The following is a 21,383-nucleotide window of genomic DNA, read 5'->3' as shown; positions in this document are numbered from 1 at the left end:
TTGGATGGATTGGCCTTTTCGAGTTTTGAAACTTTGAGTTTATTATATATATATGTTTGTGTTTTGAGTGTTTGTGTTTTCTGTTTTGAAAATCGAAAATTAAAACAAAATATATTTTCTGTTTTTGGATTCATGGGATTCACTGGTTGGGCTGACAGTGTCGGGGTTGGGGCTAGAGGTTTGTTGGGTCTAGGTTTTGGTTGGGGTGTCACTATCATGGCACCGATGGAATTCGGGGATGCTCGAAAAACCCCTGTCGATTTTATAGGGCTGTTCGAATAGCCCCATTCTGGTCGTAGGGGCTACTGTTTGCAATCCCTATTGTGGTCGTTACCATCCATGTGGCTGCTGCCACCCCCTGTGGCCACAGAAGCACTGACCAGGCGAATGTCCATGATGGACAACCACCGGGTTGACAAGTCGTGGCCCTTGCTTATTTTCAGGAGCCATGTTTTAATGGTTTAAACCCAGAGTCATTTTTGCACTAAATTGAAAATATTTTCATATTCAAAATGTTTTAATTTTAATTAAATTCAAGGTTTAAAATTATTTAGTTTAAATGATTTTAAATCAAAATGAATTATGATTGACATGCATTTTATTTATTATATAGTTTTATTTTATGTTATGATAAAAAAACTATGAATTTTTCATAAACCTATATAGCGGTTTGCCCTTTTCATAATTTTGATCAAAAACTGAAAATTCTCTCTCCGAAATCATAAACCCGAACAACAATAATTAAAATTATGAAAATAATTGATGTGTGACAATCTGAATCCCAAAAATGGATGATTACGAGTCGGAAACATTAAGATTTACATCTTTTTTTATCAAAGAACTCATGAAAATAATACATATTTTTCATGACGATTTTGCATTTTTCGTCACAAAAAAATTTATGATTTTGCATATTTCAAAATTTGGCCTAAACGGATGCGGCATACCGCCCGACCCATGGCGGGAACGGATGCGGCATCTGTTCCCGTCATGGGTCAGGGGGTATGCTGCATTCGTTTAGGCCAAAATTTGAATTTTCTCTGAATTTTTTTCCCAATTTTGAAAAAAAAAATATATCAAGGGCAAAATTGTCCAATGGAGGCGATTTTAAGTACTTTGGAGGCGGTAAATAGTAAAACTCTAAATAAAATGGTGTTAATTATGAAGTTAGTTCAATAGGTCGTGGCACCGGGCATTGAACGAGCTTTAACTTTAGAATTAATGATGATCCAAATTTCAGTCGGAGCAGAATTGATAATTCTGCATAATTGGGCCTTCAGAGGCCTCAGTCATAAATTGGTAAAATTAAAACGGTTTCACACTGTCATGGAACCGTTTAGCTAAAAGCTCAAGCTGATAGTTAAAGGTCCACTTCATATTAATAGCTGACACACCCCCACACGCGAAAGCACACTTGGGCTTGAAGCGTGACAACACAGGCCCATATTACCATGTCCTGCAAATAACTCAACAAATGGGGCTGCCAGGAATCGAACCCAGGACCACTTGGTCACACTGGCTCTGATACCATGTCATGGAACCGTTTGAACCAAAAGCTCGAGCTTTTAGCTAAAACGGTTCCATGACATGGTATCAGAGCCAGTGTGACCAAGTGGTCCAGGGTTCGATTCTTGGCAGCCCCATTTGTTGAGTTATTTGCAGGACATGGTAATATGGGCCTGTGTTGTCACGCTTCAAGCCCAAGTGTGCTTTCGTGTGTGGGGGTGTGTCAACTATTAATATAAAGTGGACCTTTAACTATCAGCTCGAGCTTTTAGCTAAAACGGTTTCATGACACACACTAAGTAACTCGGTTTAACTAAAAGGCTTAAGTGTGTATGAATTTGCCATGATCATGCATTGTATTTATTTTGGCTAACCCTGCAGCAATATGTTTTAAATAATAGAGTTATATGGGTGCAAATATGAAGTATTGTTGTAATTTAATTTCAATTTTGATAAATATGTCCTGCGTGCCATCATTATTTTGGCACGCATTATTTTGTAATTAGATTAGACTTTTATTTCATGTAATTATATGTAATCAAAGCCCATAAAGGAGGCCCATATGAGCTAAGGCACATGGTGGAAGCCCAGAAGCAGCCAGAAAAGCCCAAAATGTTTTAGATAATTTTAGGCTGTATTAGTTAGCCCATATGATGTCTATTGTTTTTTTTTTGTAAGATATCTAGTATAAGTAGTGATGCAATATGATCACCAAATCATCTCACGACTTTGTATGTTAAGTCGATCACCTAATTAATCCGGAATTAAAATATTGAGTCAATTAAAAGTGTTATCCTAATTCACAACTCTTCCTCCCAAGTAATGATGCGGTGCGTCACACCCTAGCTGAGTACATTATAGTAATTAGTAGGTCATCGAGTGTTAAGATACTTCGGTATGGTTAACACGTAAATGGAGGTTTGACTCAACATGGGATAGTCATTTAGCTCAGAGCAGGCCCCTAAGAACAAATGAGTTAAGTACCAATAAGCTCATCAAACCAAGAGTTCTCTAGGCAGGAGAATTGGGTAGTTTATCCTTCCAAATCTTTCAATGGTTGGTTAGCAAACCCTAGTTCAGCCAGTCATTGACGGGTTGTGGATCTTGGTATAAATAGCCAAATCACATCACTAAAACAAATTAGTAACAGATTAATAATTTGAGCATTTGGTTAATCAAGACCTTAAAATTCTAACTCTCTAATTTTCATTTGTAGAATCAAAACCAAAGTATTCACTAAACAAGCTTAATGGCAACAGCAAGTAATTCACTCAGGCCACTCCTGGAGAAGGAGAAGCTATTAGGGATGAACTTCCTTGATTGGTCTAGGAACATGCTCATTGTTCTTAGACACGAGGAAAATGAGTACATGATGAACGCTCCATTTCCAAGAGATCGTCCGACTGGTAGAGGAACTATTGAGGAAGCTCTTGCGCAGTATGACCATCACGTAAAGGATGACAGAGAGGCGTCCTGCATAATGCTTGGTATCATGGTCCATCATCTGCAAAAGCAGTTCATGGATCAACATGCTTATGATATAATGGACTCTTTGAAAAAGATGTTCCATGATTAGGCACGTTAGGAACGTTACCTGACAACCAAGGCATTGATCACCACGATAATGCAGGTTGGTACTTCTATTAGCTCACATGTGCTAAAGATGAAGAGCTACATCGATAGCTTATCGAGCTTGGGTGCACCGGTCACTGTTGAAACTCAGGTGGACATCATTCTAGGCTCACTCCCGGAGTCCTACAATAACTTTATTCTGAACTACAACATCTAGGGTTAGAATAAATCTGTTATGGAGCTGCATGGCATGTTAAAACAAGCTGAGCAGTCCATGAAGATGACCCTAGAAGTGTTGCTAGTCAGTAAGGGCAGCGGGGCAAGAGGAGATGGGAAGGCCAACTCTAAGTTTAAGGCTGAGGCCCAAAATTCGAAGCCCAATGCCAAGAAGGCTTTCAAGCCACATTTCAATGACCTCTGCCACGATTGCATGGAGAAAGGGCACTGAAAAGTGCGTGCTCAAAGCTAAGAGAGAAGTAGAAGGGCAAGGTTATCACTTTGACTTCATGTATTTATGTTATTAAAATTAACCTAGCTATTTCAACATCTTGGGTTTTAGACACGGGATGCGGATCTCACATTTTTTCGAATTTGTAAGGGCTCAAAAATAGGGACTTGTTAGGATCTGGCAAGGTAGATCTTCGAGTTGGCAATGGCGCTCATGTAGAGGCATTAGAGATCGGGAACTACGCTTTAGAAATGCCTAGTGGGATCATTTTAGAGCTTATAAATTGTTACTTTGTGCTTGCAATGTGCAGGAATATTATTTCAATTTCTACTTTGGATAATTCTGGATTTTCATTTGATATTGGATATGGAATTTTTTCTATTAAATATGGCAATGTCATGTATGGGAATGACGTTCTTGAGAATGGGCTTTATATCCTTGATCTAAAATGAGAAACTCAAATCTATAACATAAATGCTAAAAGGATCAAACAAAATGATTTGAATCCTATGTACGTTTGTCGCTATAGTCTTGGGCACATAAACGAGAAACGCATAGCTAGGCTTTACTCTTGTGGAGTGCTAGGGTCATTCAAATTACAATCTTATGATACATGCGAGTCATGTTTGCGTGGCAAGATGATAAAGGCACCATTCAACAAGACTAATAAAAAGGCCACTGAGGTATTGGGGCTAATATATTCAGACGTATGTGGACCAATGAGTTTAAGTGCTAAAACGGGCTTTCCTTATTTTATTACCTTCAGAGATGACTATAGATGGTACAGTTATGTGTATCTAATGAAGCATAAGTCTGAAATCCTCCAAAGGTTTAACGACTGTAAAAATGAAGCTGAAAACCAACTTGGCAAGAAGATAAAGACACTACAGTCAGACAAAGGGGGTGAATATCTAAGTAAAGACTTTGATATATTCTTGAGAGAGTGTGGGATAGTATCTCAAATCACTACTCCCGGAACTCCCCAATGGAATAGAGATTCCGAAAGGAGAAATAAAACCCTACTTGGCATGGTTCACTCAATGATGAATCAAGCTTCTCTCCCAATATCCTTCTGGGGATATGCTTTGGAAACTACAGCTTTCATTATAAATAATACACCAAGCAAGACAATTGAAGGTACGCCATATGAATTATGGACCGCATGAAAGCCCAATGTATCCTTCATGAAGATTTGGGGCTGCGACGCACACATCAAGAAATTGATGGGTGGTAACCTAGAGTCGAGATGTATCAAATGCCAATTTATGGGTTACCCTAACGAAACTAATGGTTATTACTTCTACAACCTGGCTGAGAATAAAATATTCGTAGTTGGAGGGGGTGTTTTCTTGGAGAAGGAATTCCTTTCCAAAGAAGATAGTGGGAGCAATTTTGAACTCGCTGAAGTTCAAAGCTCACAAACTCATGCAGCTGAAGCTGAGGATGCTATGGGAACTGAACCAGATCCACAAGAAATTAAGGAGGATGTGTCAGTTACACAAGACCTTAGAAGGTCTGATACAACGCATCAACTACCTGGGAGGTATGGATTCCTCGTCAATGATAAAGGGGACCTCGTGGTCGTCGATCAAAAGGAACCCCGAACCTATCAAGAGGCTAATGAGAGCCCACAATCAAATCAATGGCATAAAGCCATGGAGGATGAAATACAATCTATGTGAAATAACCAAGTCTAGTGCTTGGTGAATCCACCTCCAGGTGTTAAGGTGATAGGTTGCAGATGGTGCTTCAAGTTAAAAGATGATAACATTTTTAAGGGGCGACTGGTTGCAAAAGGTTACAAGTAGATTCAGGGAATTGACTATGATGAAACCTTTTCACCAGTAGCAAGGCTCAAATCCATAAGAATAGTTTTGGCCATAGTTGCATGGTATGACTATGAGATATGGCAGATGGATGTTAAAACCGCTTTCCTGGATAGGAAGTTACTCGAGGATGTCTACATGTCACAAGCAGAGGGTTTTATCGATCCAAAATATCCTGACCGAGTATGCAAGCTTCAAAGATCCATTTATGGGTTAAAGCAATCATCTCAGTCTTGGAATTAGAGATTCAATGAAGCCATCAAAGAATATAGATTCGTGCAGAATCTTGATGAGCCTTATGTGTATATGAAAGTTAGTGAGAGCGTATAAACTTTTCTAGTGTTGTATGTCGATGACATACTCCTCATTGGAGGCGATGTTACAACACTGCAAGGTGTCAAGAAGTGGTTGAACACGTGCTTCATAATGAAGGACCTAGGAGAAGCCGAAACAATCTTAGGGATCAGAATCTACAGAGATAGATCCCAACGGCTTTTAGATTTAAGTCAAGCCTGATACATAGACAAAGTTCTTAAAAGGTTCAGTATGGACAAAGCAAAGAAGGGATTCCTTCCTATTCATTATGGGTTGAAACTAAGTAAGAAGCAGAGTCCAAAGACCAAAGAGGGCAGAGAACACATAGAGAAGATTCCTTATGCATCTGCTATAGGATCTATCATGTATTCCATGTTATGTACAAGGCCTGACATTGCTTTTGCATTAAACATGACAAGTCGATACAAGTCAGATCCCGGTGAGAAGCACTGGACGGAAGTTAAGGTAATCCTGAAGTACATTAACCGAACAAATGACGCATTCCTGTTGTTCGGAAGATAAAAGGACCTGGCAATATCGGGCTACACTGATGCAAGTTTTCAGACTGATCAGGATGAATTCCAGTCACAATTTGGATACGTTTTTCTTTGGAACGGTGGTGCCATTAGTTGGAGATTCTACAACGGAAGCTGAGTACATTGTTGGAGGTGATGCTGACTTAAGAGTAGTTCCCACTATCCTAAGCCCAGTCATAGTATTCTATGACAACAATGGGGCCATCACACAAACTAAGGAGCCCCGGTCACACGTGGGATCCAAACACGTGCTCATAAATTTTCACTACATTCGAGAAATCATAAATAGAGGTGAAATACCATTAGAGAGGGTTAACATAGAGGACAATGTCGCAAATCCTTTGACCAAGATGCTACATCAGACAAAGCATGATGGTCACACTAGATATATAGGAATTAGGGCAATCCCTACTTAGACATAGGTCAAGTGGGAGATTTTTGGTGTGTTCTAGTTTTTAGGCATTTGCTCTATGCTATGTATTGAACATTATGTATATTGTTAGAATACATTGTATGAGTGTTATATGAATAAATACATTAATTCATTCTATTTATATCTTGTGCTATAAACCCGAATGAAGTATCCATTGATTGTTAATCATAAATCTGTCTGAGGCATGTTCTATTCGTGGGAATGAATAAAACAAAAAACCTAGAAAAGTCAGTGAAAACTAACTTAAACAGATGGTATATATACAATGATTATATGACTTAATAATCCAATTTAAGGATAACCGAACCAACCGGGCGTACTACTTCTCAACCTTCTGTGAACCTTTATTCTCTTATGAGATTTTTTTTTTTCGTTTCGCACTTGACATGCAATGAACCTAGTAAAATATAGTTTTACCCTTATATATAATAACTAATTACAATTTATAATCCTATTGCTTCTATAAACGTGTTTGTTTATGTTTTGCTTTTATGGTAATAATATATATTTAAGTGTCTGTTTAAATGAAGGTTTGACAAGGTTCATTAAAGGAAGTGGAGGAGATGTTATTTAGTGAACCTTCAGATCCCATCAATTTAGTGGGACTGAAATTGAGGTTATTTCAAGGTTTTCTAACCTTCATTTAACCACTATTTAACCCCACCTCCGTTTAAACTCATTTCTAGCTAAAATTAGCTAAATAACCACCATTTAATTAACCTCATCTAACCTCAAAACAAGCAGACCTAAAAGATTAAATAAACAGATCACATATAAGGTAATTTTAAGGCTTAACGTATATTTACACCTTTAAAACTTGGCATGTTTGCCTATTGGCACCATGAACTTTTAAAATAACGTATCACCAACCTATAGTTAGTTTTAAAAACCGATCATATACCTATAGTTGACTTTAAGAACTTATCGCACACCTATAGTTGTCTCATTTGGACTTCATATATACAAAATCATTGATATATCATCTTTAATGGATGAAGTGACATGCGTGCTATAGAAAAAAAAAGTGTATGAGTTCGTTTTATATTTTACTTTATTTGTCAAAGATGATAGATCAATAATTTTGTGTATAAAAGATCCCAATGAATCAAATGTATAACAGATTTTTAAAACCAACTATAAATATTGTATGTTTGTAAAAAATAAATATAAGTGTGTGAAATTATTTAAAAAGTTAAAAGTGTACTTTGCCAAGTTTGAAGCCTAATTTAAACTTCTAGTCAAGTTCGTAACCGTTTATGAAGCACCAAACATCATAGATATCTGCAGTTTGCACTGATAGATACAGTTGATTTTCGCTACTTTACCACGCAATCTCATTTGCATGTCTTCAAGTTTTGAAATAATTTAAACAAATATCTCATCAGTTGCAAATCTTTCACTCTTGATTTCTAAAATAACAGAAAAAAATGCCCATTTCACACAAAATTCAGCGCGTTTTCTGGAACCGCCGATACGAAGCTCGACGAACTCCGATTCCTGTCGGAGTCTGTCCGATCCAGCCTCAGTTCCCTTTCCATTAACTCTTCTCCCAAGGTAATTTATATTCTTATTCTAGCTTTCCACTTCCATTTCTTAAGATTTGTGTTGCTAAATCTGTTAATGTTGATGACAGGTTGTGGTTGTTGATGTTTCAGTGGGTCAAACGGAAAGTGATATTTCTGGGGATTTCTCATTTGTATCAAGAAAAGATGTTCTTTCATTCCAAACAGAGAATGTGCTTCCTGATGATAGAGGGGAAGCGGTTGCTATAATGAGTAAAGCACTTGGAAATTTCTTGAAGAAAGCTCAAGAGGATAATTCCATTCCTGGAACTATTGGCCTTGGAGGTAGCGGAGGCACTTCTTTGTTGTCATCTGCTTTTAAATTGCTTCCATTTGGATTGCCTAAGATGATTGTGTCTACTGTAGCTAGTGGTCTAACTGAACCGTATGTGGATACTTCAGATTTGATTTTGATTCCATCTGTAGTTGATGTTTGTGGGATTAATAGTGTGAGTAGGGTTGTGTTATCAAATGCTGGAGCTGCTTTTGCTAGAATGGTGATTGGAAGGCTTAAAAATGCTGGGAAATCGAATGGTGTTAGTGAGAAATTAACTGTTGGTATTACTATGTTTGGGGTTACAACTCCATGTGTAAATGCTGTCAAAGAAAGATTAGTAAAAGAAGGTTATGAGACCCTTGTTTTCCATGCCACTGCGGTTGGGGGCAGCGCCATGGAATCTCTGGTTAGGGAGGGATTCATACAGGTAATAATATCTCTTGAAATTTTTAACTTCATTGTCATTTCTGAGGTCTTAATCTTAAATGAAGTTATTTTACATTGCCTTATGAGCTTGAATAAATTATCAGCATTATCGAAATCTAAACAGCTGTTAATGAATGAAATAAACTCACTTAATTAACTAATTTAAGTGGTGGATAAACAACCGTTATCAAACGCACTTAAATTAAATAAATGCTTAATATTTTAATTTAAGTGATTAAGTTTGGTTATCAAACAAAGCCTTAGTAAATCATTGGATTGGACTGGAATATGTTTGCAGTACTAAAATGTAGATTAAAATTAGATCTTCTAAATTGTATGTTATCAAGCTTCTACTAAGATCTAAGAACTCTTAATCAAGTGGGTGCCACTATCGATCATAGTTGTTAAAGGCACGCCTTATGCAAGGCTCATGGGACTGCGCCTTATTACCCCTAGGCGAGGCTCCCTTGTGCGCCTTGCATGGGCTTTGGAGGCTCTCTTTGCGCGCGCCTAGTTGTTAGATTTTGTAATTTTCTTTTACTGCATTAAAATAAAAGGTTGATTAATCTCAACCACTTGTCTTATGTAGTGAACTTAAATTAAACCGTTGATCTAATATAAAGTAAAAAAGAATAAGAAGAGACGTAAATATAAGGGAGGTGAATTAGACTTAAAAGAGTCCTTCTATATCATGAAATGTTTGATATGAGACACGAGATCGCATGGATCGCATCTCTTTGAAGGATATAGATGACAATAATGAATGGTTGATGGGTAGAATGGAAGGAGAAGTAGATGACGATGTGAGGATGATGGTTTAACTTGGGGTGCAGTTGCTAGAGCTAGTGGGATTGAGGATGAAATATATACAACTCGAAACAAAAGTATTGCTTCCACCTTCGATGTAAAGGCTAAGTAAAAGGAAAAAGCAAAAATAACTCCTCATGTGAGAGCTAGGCCATCTATGGGGGAGGAAGAAATTGGATATGAAAATGATAATGAAGAGGTAGAGGCGATATTAATCTTGAGGATTGTAATAATATAAGCATGGTTGAGTCTTGTAGGTATGAGTCTCCTCCCCCTCTATGTATATATATGTGTGTATTTGTAACAAGTTAAAATATATCAATGTAGTATCTTAGTCTACATGGTATCCCATGGATTCCTCTCTATTTATAGCCTTGTTTTGGCTTCTGGTTTGGGTTTCTGGATTGAGATTCCAGACTTTATTTTCTGCCTTATGGGCAGAATTTCTGGATGGGTTTGTATTTTTGGGCTATTTCTTTCAGCAGACTGTTTGGACCTAGTGTTCCAAGCCTCACTTAGTCTCACTGCCCCTCCCACGGGCTTTCTCGTCCGATCTGCAAATTCCAGTGACCAATCTCCCAGCTTGTGGCAGTTTCCGGCTTCTTTTGGTGTTCCGACGTTGCCTTGTCATTTCCGACCCTCTTGTATGGTATGTGCAACTTGGATTAGTGTTTGGATTCTTTGTGTGGGTTGGCAGTGATTATTGCATTCTTGGCCTCTCCTTTTGTTATCTGTTTAATCTGTTTTTGAGTTGTATTAATTGTTTTGTTTTTGAGTTTTATTGTTTTTGAGTTGTATTGCTTTTAAGTTGTATTGTCTTTAAGACTGTTATTTGTATTTGTAGCAAGCTGGGCATATTAAAATCCATGCTCCAGCTTGAGCGGGAGTGTAATAATGTAAGCATGTTATGGGTCTGCTAGGTATCTGGTCTCCTCTCCTTCTATGTATATATGTGTGTGTATTTGTAACAAGTTGAAATATATCAATGTATTATCTTAGTCTACACGGTATCCTATGGATTCCTCTCTATTTGCATGGTCTATAACAGGGATGATCTTGATGATGATTATTAATTTTTTTTTTTTGTGTTCTTTTTATTGACAATGAATGTTTATTAGTTTATTAGCATTAGTTAGGTGAAGTATATGTCTATATGAACTTAACTTGGTGTTTTTAACGTTTAATATGTTTTTATGTGGTTTTGTCTTGTTTGTGTGGGAGGGCGAGCCTTGGCGCAACGGTAAACGTTGTTGTCGTGTGACCAAGAGGTCACGGGTTCGAGTCTTAGGAGCGGCCTATAGGTGTGCTTTTTTGTCCATCATAATTTATGTTTCTTCTACTAGTAATAGAGTATTAGTGACATTAGTATCCAATATTAATATTTAGATTTTGTATACATTTTTTTCTGCTCCTTCTGTTCATCGGGGCTCCCCTGAGCCTTGGGCCTAGGCTCCAGAACCCCTAGTGGCTTAGTGGGCTTTGTGCCTTTAACAACTATGCTACGTCATTTTTATTCTAACGTATTTTGAACTTTATAAGTTTAACTTTCTGATTCCTTCTACTAATTAGTGGCCCCTTGGTAAATGCTAGTTTAATATACGTCTGGTGTGTCCATAATTTATAAGAACTGTTAATTTTCTTTCTTGGTGCAGCCACTTTTTCTATATCTTTCACCTTTTTTTTTTATTGCTTAGGGTGTTTTAGACATTACAACAACAGAGGTTGCAGATTTTGTTGTTGGAGGTGTAATAGCTTGTGATAGTTCCTGCTTTGATACCATCTTAGAGAGGAAGTTCCTTTGGTCCTGAGTGTTGGAGCCTTGGACACGGTGAATTTTGGAGCTAAGGACACAATCCCTCCTGATTTTAAATAGAGAAAGATTCATATCCACAATGAGCAGGTAAAAGCCATTTTTATTGTTTATCCTCCCATTTCTTTTCGTATTTTGTCTACTGTGTTTTACTGGCATGCATTTGCTTTTGGCATGATAACTACAATTTATATTTTCAAACTCCAATCATGTTGTTTTGTTAATGTCCTTTCTGATTTTCTTGTGTTATCTCAAAGGACAAGTGAGTGCAGTCTCGTCTGTCTTTCTTTTGCTGGATTGGGAAACTTAGATGATAATCTCTGATAGAGATCCACCTCTTAATAGCCAAGCCTTGGCCCATGTTCCCAAAAACCCAAGAATCATCCATGTGTATTCTAGAAGGAAGAAATTGGCTGGAGGGGAGTGAGCTGGCAATAGTTAGTTAGGCCCTTGGGAATTGAGCTGATTAGTTATTTAGAGGGCAGGGTACGGTGTGAGAGGCAGGAATGTTTATGGTACTTTTTGGCTCCTTATGAGTGAGGGATTTCTCCCTGGAACGGTGCTAGTATAGTGCTCTTATCTATCTTTCATTCTGTTTTACTCTTTTGAATTTAATAACATTCTATTCTCCATTTTCTATCCATTTCTATCTGTGTTCAATCTATTTCAGATTATTCTTTTTAAAAAGAACCCTGTTTACTCCAATTCTCATCCAATTGATATTCATGAACCTACTCAAGACCATAACATTTCCAATGTCAAACCTCGTAGTTGTCAGACAGTCTGTTACAGCCCAAGCAACTTCCCAGATGCTAGGCCAGGTTGTAACTCCATTATGATTGTTGTAAACATATTTCTTATTGATGATATGATATGATAAATTTTAACCAGCACTTTATGGATAACATATACGGAATGAATTGACTAATGAGAAAACTACTTGTGCAACAGAAACTTTACAGAAGACTTGTGCAATATTGCAGCAACTAAATACTCAAACATAGAAAAAGGTTTGCCCATAATAGGGGTTGGTGCAGGAACTGGAATATCTGCGAAGTTTGAGGAAGCTGGTGGTGTTGACTTAATAGTAATATACAATTCAGGTCGATTTTATTAGAGATATATATTATTTAGTCATTTATCTATTTGTATAAAATAGTTAGTTCCCTATTTCTAGCCTAGATTCTAGATTTAGTCATTCAATCAAACATAAACTGTATTATGTATATATACTGTTTTATACATCAATAACAATCACTGAACAATTCAAATTGTTACATGGTATCAGAGACCTAAACCTAACCCTAATCTACCTCTTCCTTCCTTCTTCCACCGAAATTACTTTCTTCTTCCTCTAACCCTACCGCCGCCGACCACCTTTCCGCCGCCATGACTAACACGTCGGCAACCTCAAACACCAACACCAACACTGCAAACACCGCCAATTCCAATAACGAACCAACCAGAAACGAAACACCTCCTACCAACCACCCCTCCCTTACTGTATCCAACATCTCAACTTTCATCAAAATTACCCTGGACATTGAAAAAGGCCACTATCCAACCTGGGCCGCCTTGTTCAAACTCCATGCCAAAGCCTTCCAAGTTCTTGATCACATTATTCCTTCACCCACAAACGATTCCGACAACTCCCTCCAAAACACAAACCCTGAACTATGGTCCCGTATTGATGCTGTGGTCCTCCAATGGATCTACAACACTATCTCTCTTGACCTGCTTCACACCATTATTGAAGCAGATTCCGCCGCCACAGCCTGGAGCCGCCTCCAAGACATTTTTTCAGATAACAAACATTCCCGTGCCCTATTTCTTCAACAAGAATTCTCCAAAATTAAACTTGATGATTTCTCTGATATTTCCTCTTACTGTCAACATTTAAAATCCCTCTCTGATCAACTATCCAATGTAGACTGCTCAGTTACCAACGACCAGATGGTTCTTCAACTCATCTCGGGTCTAACCGATGCATATGACACGGTTGGCACTCAGCTTCGTCATGGGGATCCACTTTCACCCTTTCACAAAGCCCGGTCCATGCTAATACTTGAAGAAACAGCTCGATCCCGCAAGCACAGTGCTCTGCCTGATTCCGTCGCCCTCACAGCTACGTCCGCCGACTCCTCCGCGCCGCCGTCACAATTTCCTCTGGCGCGCCCAGTGCTTCACCGTTCGAATCAGTTACACCGCGGAGGACGGTATGGCAATCGCATAAATCGCAGAAGGGGGGGTCGATACCACAGGCCGGCGGCGCAATCCCATTACCGCCCTGCATTATTCCCGCCTTGGGCTTATATACAGCCGTGGGGGCAGCCGCAGCCGTGGGCAACACCACCATGTCCGTTTCCAACGAACTCATGGCAACCACAGTATTCCTCCGGCCGGCAGCAGAACCAATCGGGCATACTTGGCCCTCGCCCCAACACCCAGCAAGCTCATATCAATATGGCACCTCAGCCGTATATGCCAACAGATATTGCAGAGGCCATGCACACAATGACAATTACACCACCTCCAGATCAATGGCACATGGACACAGGAGCAACTTCCCACATGACAGCTCACAAAGGTACACTCACTTCTTATTTTAATTCGAGCCTCAATGGAAATATTATTGTCGGTAATGGTCACTGTGTTCCTATTTGTGGATCTGGTAATGTTATTCTAGACTCTAAACACCATCCTTTAAAATTAAATAATGTCTTGCATGCCCCTCAACTTATCAAAAATCTTATTTATGTCCGTCAATTTACTAAAGATAACCAAGTTTCTGTAGAATTTGATCCGTTGGGTTTTTCTATGAAGGATTTACAGACGGGAACACATATCATGAGATGTAACAGTACCGGGGATCTCTATCCAGTCATGTCTAGTTCATTCACGTCACCTTCCTCTCCTTCCGCCTTTATTGCACTGTCTTCTGATGTTTGGCACAACCGTCTAGGACATCCAGGGCTTCCCATTTTGAACGCCCTGCTGAATAAAAATTTGATTTCTTGTAATAGGAATAAAATTGTTTCTGTTTGCTCTTCTTGTGTTAATAGAAAACAAGTTAAATTACCATTTCACTCCTCTTACAATTATGTTTGTATGCCTTTTGATTTAATTCACAGTGACATCTGGACATCTCCAATTTTAAGTTCTAGTGGTCATCGTTACTATGTATTATTTCTTGATAACTATACAAACTTTCTGTGAACGTTTCCACTAGCTCATAAATCCCAAGTCTATTCTGTATTTCTTAATTTTCATTCCTTTGTTCGCACCCAATTTGAGCGTGATATCAAAGTTTTCCAGTGCGACAATGGGGTGAATTTAACAATAATTCCTTTTGTCAATTCTGTAATAATCATGGGATGCAATTTCGTTTTTCGTGCCCATGCACATCACCTCAAAATGGAAAATCCGAACGCACAATTTGAACTTTTAATAATGTTGTTCGCACTGTTATGAACCATGCATCAATTCCGTTCAATTTTTGGCATCATGCACTTGAACTTGCCACGTATCTCCTCAATATATATCCTCACAAAATCCTGGATTATCAATCTCCCACTAAAATCCTTTATCAACGAGACCCCACATACTCTCATCTACGTGTTTTCGGGTGTTTATGCTTTCCTCTTATCCCGTCTACATCTCGTCATAAACTTGAAGCCCGTTCCTACCCATGTGTCTTCCTCGAATATCCACCGAACCATAGAGGATATAAGTGCTACGATCTGTCCAAAAATAAAATAGTTATCTCCCGTCACGTTGTCTTTAATGAATCAATCTACCCCTTTGCGCCTAAACAAACGCCTTGCGTGTCTGGTCCTGATAATACCACACTGAGCGAACCTTTCCTCCCCCATGTCTCTGCTCCTTCGCCCAATTCTGCTCCTTGCGCATTTCGTCCACCTCGACCGTCGTCTTCCCACAACCCCCCACCAACACATGTTCTTCCTGTCGAGTCGTCGCCCCTATCACAGTCCACCGCGTCGTCCTCTCCTGGTCCGCGTCATAACTCGACGCCGTCCTCTCCGTCGTCGTCCGTCCCTGCATCTCACACTTCCCCCTCCCACTTCACCTTCGATATCTACTGATACTGATGATGCAAATTCACCAACCACATCCATTCCCCTGCCCAATCCCAACGCACATACCATGACCACCTGAGCCCAACACGGCATTCACAAGCCCCGTCGAATGCTCAACCTATCTGTGTCTGCATCCCCCGCCATTTCCCCGATTCCTAAAACACCAATCCTCGCTTTACGTGATCCAAATTGGACACAGGCCATTACTGACGAATTTGAGGCTCTTATTCAAAATAAGACGTGGGTCCTAGTACTCCGTCCAAAATTTGCTAATGTTATTCGTAGTTGGTGGATTTTCAGGCACATAACCAAAGCAGACGGATCCTTTGAGAGATACAAAACGAGACTGGTTGGAAATGGGTCAGGGCAACTGTCAGGTGTTGATTGTGGTGAAACATTCAGTCATGTAGTCAAACCGGCAACTATTCGGGCTGTTCTCAGTATTGCATTATCCAAGAATTGGAACCTTCGCCAGCTAGATGTTAAAAATGCATTCCTATATGGAGATTTGAATGAAACAGTATACATGCACCAGCCATTGTGCTTCCGTGATTCTCAGCATCCTGACCATGTCTGTCTGCTACAAAAATCTCTGTATCGGCTGAAACAGGCGCCTTGGGCCTGGTACCATCGGTTTGCTTCGTTTGTCACCAAAGTGGGCTTCACAAACAGTGTATCTGATCACTCCCTGTTCATTTATCAGCACGGTTCAGCACGGTTCAGACAGCCTATATATTACTGTATGTCGACGATATCGTCCTTGTCACTTCCTCAGACCAACTTCAATGCTCTATTCTCTCCAAATTGAATTCCGAATTCGCAATGAAGGATTTGGGACCCCTACATTACTTCTTGGGGATATCAGTCACTCACTCACCTGGTTCCTAGGCCGGCCTTGCATCATGCAACCCTGCCTCCACCCCAGTCGACACAAAGCAAAAACTCAGTATCTCTTCTGGCTCTGCTTATCACAACCCCACGGAATACAGACAGCTAGCAGGTGCTCTTCAATACCTTACTCTCACTAGACCTGATATCTCTTATGCTGTCCAACAGATCTTCTTGTTAATGCACGACCCCAAAACCTCTCATATGGCAGCTCTCAAACGCATTCTTCGGTATATACAGGGTACTCTTGATTTTGGTCTCACTTTATTGGCATCTTCTCCCTGTCAATTAACTTCTTACACTGATGCGGACTGGGCCGGCTATCCAGATACTCGACGTTCAACTTCCGGGTACTGTGCCTTCCTTGGAGACAATATCATTTCTTGGTCAGCAAAACGGCAGCCCACACTCTCTCGATCAAGTGCCGAAGCAGAATATCGTGGAGTTGCCAACCTCGTGTCTGAAACTTGCTGGATTCGCAACCTCCTTGAACTCGGCTGTCCAATTCAGAAATCCGCAATTGTGTACTGTGACAATGTCAGCGCTATCTATTTCACAGGTAATCCTGTTCACCATCATCGCACGAAGCATGTCGAGATGGACATCCATTTTGTCTGGGAACGGGTTGGAAAAGGCGACGTTCGTGTACTCCACGTTCCGTCCAGATATCAGATTGCTGACATATTTACCAAAGGGCTGCCTACACCACTGTTTGAGGATTTCCACAATAGTCTCAACGTTCGACCTCCGAACCTTTCGACTACGGGGTGTATTAGAGATTTAGTCATTTATCTATTTGTATAAAATAGTTAGTTCCCTATTTCTAGCCTAGATTCTAGATTTAGTCATTCAATCAAACATAAGCTGTATTCTGTATATATACTGTTTTATACATCAATAACAATCACTGAACAATTCAAATTGTTACAGATTTCACATGGCAGGAAGGGGTTCCTTAGCAGGCTTATTACCTTTTGCCGATGCAAATGCAGTAGTTGACATGGCTAATGAAGTCTTACCAGTAAGTTTTTAAAGCTTAGGGTATTTAAACAAGTGGCTGTTACCAAGTTTTCTTTTTCCATCTGCTTGAGCTCTTCTGTTTGTTTTGGTCTCACATACATTGATTATCAAACTCTGGAAACATAACCAGTGCGTGCCCTTCTACTCTTAGTTAGGTAGGGTAGTTAAGAAACCAATATTAGAAATGTAATGTATGAAAATAAAATAGAAGGACAAAATATGTATTGTTAGTGCTATGGTTCCATTTTTCTTCATTTTTATTTGATTATGGATTCAAACTTTTCCAGAACAAGACACATGTACAAATAACTGTCGAGTATAGTGTTGCATTTCTTTTATATCAAATGGAAATCTCCAATCATATTTAGCATTGAATAAACTAGATATTAGAAAAGAAATTTCATATGTATGATTGCACATGTCAAATGAGTAGTAGTTACGAGGACCAATTAAGGTTGGCTTAAGTGGTAAGGGCTTTGGGTTGCTTAAGCTTGAGATCTTGAGTTTGAGCAGACTCTCATTGGCAGAGGGGCCAACCTAAAGGTGCTTGATTCACTTGCCAAAAATAACAATAGTAGTTACAAGGAACTTTTCTTGGATTGCTAATTCAAAATCAGTTGTGCTCTAAAAGATGCCGTAATGATTTCTGTGTTCTCAATTTAAAATGGAATAGTTCTTGTGTGTGTTAACATTATATTAGACTATTGTCATATGTTTTATGCACTAAGATATTTGTGTACTATTTTATTTTAAACCTTGATAAATTTCATTGAATAAACTGGAAACTGAGTAAAGAATAAAAAAACTAATTAGGTTGTGAAGGAGGTACCAGTCCTTGCTGGTGTATGTGGAACTGATCCCTTTCCTGAAACAGTTAGAGTCAATTGGGTTCTCTGGGGTTCAAAATTTTCCTACTGTTGGTCTGTTTGATGGTAATTTTAGACAGAATCTTGAGGAGACAGGAATGGGATATGGGTATGTCTTCAAAACTATGTTTTCTGCTTAGATTTAATCTCTCAGGTTTAGTTGGTTTTCTGTCGTCGCTTCAACCTTTTCATTTTCTCATGGTTAGCCTGGAAGTACAAATGATTGAAAAAGCACATAAAATGGGTCTTTTGACAACCCCATATGCTTTCAACCAAAATGAAGCCACGGAAATGGCAAAAGCTGGTGCCAACATCATTGTGGCCCATATGGGGCTTACCACATCTGGGGCTATTGGTGCAAAAACAGCTGTCTCACTGGAGGAGAGTGTAATTCTTGTGCAAGCTATTGCTGATGCTGCACATGGTGTAAATCCCAACGTTATTGTGCTTTGTCATGGAGGTAGAACTCCAAAACTTTGTTTCTTCTAATGTAGTTGTCGTTCTTTATTTGAAAATTTTCATGACATGATTCTTTGTATGTGATTTGTTATGAAAATCTCTATCATTTGTATATTTGTCAACCATTTTTTGGGAGCGAGTGATTGAACAAAGGCTAAGGAGGACGGTGAAGATCTCGGAAAACCAGTTTGGCTTTATGCCGGGAAGATCAACTATGGAAGCCATCCATCTAATGAGACAATTAATGGAGCACTATCGAAATAAGAAGAAAGACTTGCATATGGTTTTCATTGACTTGGAGAAAGCATATGATAAGGTACCAAGGGAAGTACTTTGGTGGGCCTTGATAAGGAAAGGCATTTCGCGGAAATATATTGACATCATAAAGGACATGTATGAGGGAGTATGCACGAGTGTACGTACTAGTGTTGGGAAAATTGAAGAGTTTCCTATTACGATTGGAGTGCATCAAGGTTCCGCACTAAGCCCATTTCTTTTTGCCATCGTTATGGATGAACTAACAAGTTCACTTCAAGATGGTATACCATGGTGCATGCTGTTTGCAGATGATATTGTGTTGGTTGATGAGACGAAAGAAGGAGTGGAGATGAAGTTGGAACTATGGAGGCAAACTCTAGAATCTAGAGGCTTTAAGTTGAGTCGAAGTAAGACAGAATATTTGGAGTGTAAGTTTAGCGGCCGTAGGAGTAGGGAGGCAGGGACAATCACCCTAGATGGGAGAGTTGTTCAGGCCTCGGATTGTTTCCGGTATTTAGGATCTATTATCCAAACGGATGGAGAAGTAGATGGAGATGTTGCCCATAGGATTAAAGCTGGTTGGTCGAAGTGGAAGAGTGCTACGGGTTTCCTTTGTGATCCCGGCATGCCTAATAGATTGAAGGGAAAATTCTACCGGACGGCAATTAGACCAGCATTGTTATATGGTACGGAGTGTTGGGCAGTGAAACACTGCCACATCCATAAGATGTCGGTGGCGGAGATGCGTATGTTGAGATGGATGTGTGGTCACACGAGAAAGGACCGGGTGCGTAATGAAATAATTAGGACAAAAGTAGGGGTTACATCTATTGAGAATAAAATGAGAGAAAACCGACTAAGGTGGTTTGGCCATGTGAGACGTAGAGCGCTTGATGCGCCGGTTAGGAGAACCGAAGAGTGGCAAAGGGATGTAGTGGTGAGGGGTAGGGGAAGACCTAAGCAAACTTGGAGGAGGGTGATCGAGAGTGATATGAGTTTATTGGGAATTGAGGAAAATATGGTAGTGGATAGGACAGAGTGGAGGGAGCGAATCTGTGTCGCTGACACGACTTGATTTTCACGGTTTTATATGATGGTTCATGTTAGCCGACCCCGAATCATTTCGGGACTAAGGCTTTGTTGTTGTTGTTGTTGTTGCAATCACAACTCAATTACTTGCGGGTTGCATTTAGAGATCTTTACTTCTGATTTTCTTACATAGTCATGGCCATGCTAAGTCTATCAATCACATATAACATTGGGTAACATATAGAGCTTAGCCAGAACAATGTCATTTTAGCCCATGCACTTTAATTTTGGGACATTTTGCCCCTGTGCTTAGTACAATTTGTCATTTAAGTCCTTCAATTTTGATATTTGTCCCCCTATACTTTATTATTTATTTTTTGCAAAATTTAGCTGTTAATTGATAGTTCCAAATAACACGCTGTTGCATAGACGCCTTTTTATAGTGCATGTCATTTGTCAATTTTTGAGAATAAATCAAGTACATGAATTAAATGTGCCAAAAATTGAAGCATACTAACCAAACTAATTGTGCTAAGTGCCAAATCTCATCATTTTCCTTGAAGATTGTCATAGTGTTGCCTGATTTTAGCTTGTTTTTCAAGTTCCAACTTATTAAGTTTACACTTCTACTTTGTTACTTGTATTCTCTGATGATTTTCAGCACAGCAAAATTACTTTCAAGCATTTATGTAATTGGTTCAACAATTTTCTTCCCTAATTTTTATAATTACTGATCGATGTTCAAACAATATTAGTACCCAAATTCTCCAACATGATTTCAGGTCCCATATCTGGTCTTGTAGAGGCAGATTCATACTGAAGAGAACCAAGGGATTTCATGGATTCTATGGCGCATCAAGCATGGAGAGACTTCCTGTTGAACAAGCTATAACAAGCACAATGCAGAAGTATAAATCAATTTCATTCAAATGAGACTATTATCTATATGCCATCGAAGTTGAATGGAAATATGAAGGGCACCAGTTTCCACAGATCATCTTTTCCTTTTGTTCCCTTGTCCAAGAAATAGCAAAAAATAAGGCTTTCAAGGAGGATGCATCTAACAACAAATTTCCTCCTTATATCGAAGTTGAATGGTTATATATGAAGGGCACCAGTTTCCACAGATCATCTTTTTCTTTCGTTCCCTTGTCCAAGAAATAGCAAAAAATAAGGCTTTCAAGGAGGATGCATGTAACAACAAATTCCCTCCTTATCTTTCTGTAAGCAGAATAAGGTACGCAGAAT

The 21,383-nt window shown here is 39.2% G+C and overlaps 1 pseudogene; it reads left to right on the top strand.

The window, feature by feature from the left end:
- Window positions 1-8,049: 8,049 nt before the first annotated feature.
- Window positions 8,050-21,382, top strand: LOC136218558 (toMV susceptible protein tm-1(GCR26)-like; annotated as a pseudogene).
- The last annotated feature ends 1 nt before the right edge of the window (window position 21,383 follows it).

The sequence above is a fragment of the Euphorbia lathyris genome, chromosome 1 (genome assembly GCF_963576675.1).
Source record: "Euphorbia lathyris chromosome 1, ddEupLath1.1, whole genome shotgun sequence".
NCBI classification, from domain to species: Eukaryota; Viridiplantae; Streptophyta; class Magnoliopsida; order Malpighiales; family Euphorbiaceae; genus Euphorbia; species Euphorbia lathyris.
Note: the sequence above shows the minus strand (reverse complement) of the source record. Positions and strands in the feature narration are given on the sequence as shown.